The sequence below is a fragment of the Dreissena polymorpha genome, chromosome 3 (genome assembly GCF_020536995.1).
Source record: "Dreissena polymorpha isolate Duluth1 chromosome 3, UMN_Dpol_1.0, whole genome shotgun sequence".
Classification (NCBI taxonomy): domain Eukaryota; kingdom Metazoa; phylum Mollusca; class Bivalvia; order Myida; family Dreissenidae; genus Dreissena; species Dreissena polymorpha.
Window position 1 is genome coordinate 51,147,084 of NC_068357.1, and position 4,318 is coordinate 51,151,401.

Genomic DNA, 4,318 nt, shown 5'->3' on the forward strand with positions numbered 1-4,318 from the left:
CGTTTTTACATCAATGTTACTTGTTTTTAGGGTCTTCCTATTGTAATTAACCATCGTATAGTACTACTTGTTGTCGAATGTTTTTATAGCATAATACAGTAGCCGTATGTATTGGCGAGCGTGATAGTGACTTTAACACTAAATTCCGGCTATTACTCCAGAGTGCTGATGACAATAAAAAATACAGTTCAGCAGTGCCGAGACAGCGACTGTAACAGACTTTGCCGTGACCAGGATTCGAACCTGGGTTGTCGCGGCCACAACGCGAAGTACTAACCACTATACGATCACGGCTATGCGCGCTGAACTGTTAGTAATGATTTGTTTTTAAGTCTTATCAGTAACTTATTCTTGCTCGAGAGATCCAATTATAAAACCACGATATGATAAAGCATTATGCTAGTGTAGTCGCTTAAGGATGCAAAGAATATGACACACATAATGGCGAAAGTTCGATACGAAAACTCGGAATACCGATAGTCTACGTATATTCAATATAGCTTTGCTGTGTCGTTCGCGTTTTGAACAAAAAATCACTAGTTTTTTACCAAGGTTTATATGGTCAAAAATAAATTGTTTGTTCCGCCTTTAAAGCTCCTTTTAGGCGACATATTGTGTAATAGCACTGTATACAATGCTATCCATATCAAACTCACATTTCTTTAACTTGGAAAAATTGCGATTTACATGTTCCTATATTCATTATTTGTTGTCCTGTTTGATCGTCAGTTTTGATGCTAATGTACTGCTTGCATAGTATGGAGTGACTGATGCATTGTAGCTTCTACATAAACCCCCGAACGAAGTTAAGCACTAGTGATGCATCGCAATGATTTAAGGGGTGTTGCTGCAGTTTTGCTGATTTTTTTCCACCAAATAGATTTTGTCAAAAATTTATATTTAAGATATACATACAAGTACTATATGAAAAATGAAATAAAAACATAGGATCACCGGCCTTGTTTTGATTTTATTCACCATTATATAACATGTCCTTTTTCTAAAAACTGAAAAATCTCTGATTGCGTAAAAATAATTAATAACCTATGAAATTGGCAGCATGTAGATATTTTTAAGCTAAGATACATCATATACCATTTAATTAAAACACACAATACCAATAAAACGGAGTACACAAGTTAAATTTAAAAAATGATATTTTTTAACATTTTATGTCACCCCAAAAAACATCATTTTTTTTACTATTTTAAACACATAAATGGAATTTAAAAAAAAATTCTGCCAAATAGAATTCTGCGAAACTGCTCAGATATGTTAATCTACGTATTTTCATCATAAAACACAAATAAAAAAAGGGGGTCACCGCACTTTTAACAGAGATTTTTGTTTTAATTATCCCTACCGTCTAGACGTCAAATTTCATTTAAAAAAACAGCAATAAGACAAAACCCAAGTACCGGTACATAGATTGTCAGAAATATGCATAAACATTAGAAATTGTTTACAATCTTAACTGGGATCACAACAGCTTACCAAAATACATTAATAAAAAACAAATTTTATCGCAAACATAATACCATACAGTATCAAACTAGACCTTAATCATTAATAACTTACATGTTCACAGATTTCGGCATGTTTTGAAGTTTGTGTTTAAATGCTTTAAATTGATAAATGTAATCAACATGACTAAAGAGCTCCAGTATAAAACAAGAATGAAATTAAAGAAAGAAAAAAAAAGGAAAAAATAAAGTTAACCCCCCCCCCCCCCCGCCTGGGATCGAACCACTGACAATTGTATTATGAACCAACTCGGTCATTTCTGATGATACTGATAACAAAAATATTGAGTTGTGATAATAGCATCATCGGTGTTGCTATAAATATATCCGCGGTTAAATAAACTGCCGCAACACCCCTTAATGTTGACCTACTGGTTGTGATAAGGACGCCGTCAAGAGTTTCTACACATACGTATTGTAGCTATTTTTATTTTTGCTTTCAGAGGGTCATCATGGCGCCCTTAACCCCAAATCAAAGACATAGCGCGAACATGTTGGTCTCACAAGTAGCATGCTTTTGGTCCGCACCTATAACCTAATATTGGTCTTATGACAGAAAAATGGAGTTTTGAAACTGTTTTTTCTTCGTCTAACTGTAAAGAGCTGTTGTAACAAATAAGCCCAACTTTGATAAAATATTCTAACATCATACATGTTTGAAACGTGGACAAAGTTCATTTTATAAATTTATTTATTGAGACAATTTATGATATACTGGCCATGCTCAAGGCTTAAATGTCATTTATATATTACATTTAATGTGTAATCGGCTGAACATTGTATATTGCGTTTACGCATTTCACTATGTATGGTGTTTCAAAGTAAATTACTATTTTCACATTATGTATAAGAGAGTCAGTACACCCCAGATATAAACGAATCACAATTTCTTGTCGCGGGCCCGTTTAGTGTATCGCATATATCTTGTTGACTATACTATTTGTGTACTTGGCAAGCGTCGTTTTATATAGAAAAATGAATTTTAATGAACAGTCACGAACGTCGTTAGTCCACTGAACTACGCAACACATGTCTTTTATGGTGCGCATGAATACAGTTTGAAGCTAAATACAGCAGTCACTAAGTGCGATTACGGGCTAGGAAAGAGAATAACTTCGATGAAAATAAAGTCAGTTTATTCATAAATGATCGCATTATCAATTTACAGGATTTCAAAATCAAACATATCTAGTTAGAAGTCGAAAGTAAAAAGACGTCATGGCAACGAAATTTTAAGAATTCTTTGAAGGATTTTACTTTTTAATGCATGAAAAGAATATTGAATTATGTACAAATCAATCATCCCAGAATGTTTTGAGCAAAAATGGTATATCTTTATTCTTCAATGATCGATTGTAGAAGGTACGACTGTATATCTGTTACTTTTTTGCTTATAAGTATTTAACACAAATGTAGTTTATTCTCTTTCTTTTTTTTTTTTGCTAGAAAAACTACTTTAAAACGAGTGATATTTCCAATAAAGTTCCAACCACCAGTATACAAAAGGTAAAAGGAAGTTGAATCACAACCATGTGATGTTCGTTTCCCTTATTTCCAGTATTCATGGCAAGCTGTCGCAGGCTGAACGGGAAACGATTGTTCGGATGTGTAAGCGTGTCAGAAACTAGATGTCTGTTTTCTCCGGGAGCATGGGCTTAAAGGCAACTTGAATGCTTATGTTGAAGAATTCTCTACACCAGAGAATATTGTGCTCCTCGTTTCAAAATGATATGGGAAAAGATTTATCAACATTTCCTAGACCAAAGACCAATTTATTATGTTCTTTAAGGGGCCTTTTCACAGATTTTGGCATATTTTGAAGTTTGTTTTTAAATGCTTTATATTGATAAATGTTAACATTGGATCTAAGAAGCTCCAGTAAAAAAATCAAGAATAAAATTGTAAAAAAGAAAAAAAGTTAACCTCAGCAGGGCTCGAACCAGTGCCCCTGGAGTCCTGGAGTAAAATCAATTAGACCGCTCGGCCATTCTGCCAAATATGTATGACAAACGTATTTTATACTTCATATAACCAATCTTCGTAGTTTCACAAAATTAAACGACAACAACAGAACTGCCCAAATTATTCAATCGTTTCGCGTTGCAACGCTAAATAATTTTCAGGTAAATCGTCAAAAGATGCATATAATGGATATATTAGAGCATGGTAAATGTTCAGTTTTACTGTTTCCTCACAAATATCATAACTTAAACGAAAGTTTGCGAATCTGAAACAACTTTTTTCAATTTTGTCAGTTTGTCAAAACGTCAAAAGGCCCCTTTAAACACGTTGCATTTGATCTAATTTGGTTTTTTCAATTTCAATTTATATTAATCATTAAAGATAAATGGCATTCGTACCATTGGTACACAGTTTATTAATAAATGTTATGTCTTTCCGTGAAAAATGACCTAATAAGTATTAAGTGGAATTTCCTTCACTATTTACATCGCGCATTAACAGAGCATATGTAAATGTTTTGATAATATCAGATTTGTTGCTTATCATTTTTTCCTAACCACACTATACAATGCCTATACTAAAAGCATGACTTTGTCTAAGAATTGGCCGTACCATCACCACTTGTGGGATTAATTATGTCTATCCAATAATTCTAAGTCTAAGAAAATATTTGTGGATGCCTTTCAAAGTATACACTTGTATGGTGATCGATCCTGAAGTAATTAATTTTGCCATTAATCTCCTACATCTAATTAAAATAGACAAATTGATATTAACTGGCATACGTATGTGCATTTACAACTCTTTTGAGCAGATTGTAATACCACAGATAT

General features: G+C 33.2%; 1 non-coding gene across 1 annotated transcript; it reads right to left on the reverse strand.

The window, feature by feature from the left end:
* Nucleotides 1–222: 222 nt before the first annotated feature.
* Nucleotides 223–294, reverse strand: Trnah-gug (transfer RNA histidin (anticodon GUG)). The gene has a single exon. It is a non-coding gene; the product is annotated as a tRNA-His (tRNA).
* Nucleotides 295–4,318: the final 4,024 nt, after the last annotated feature.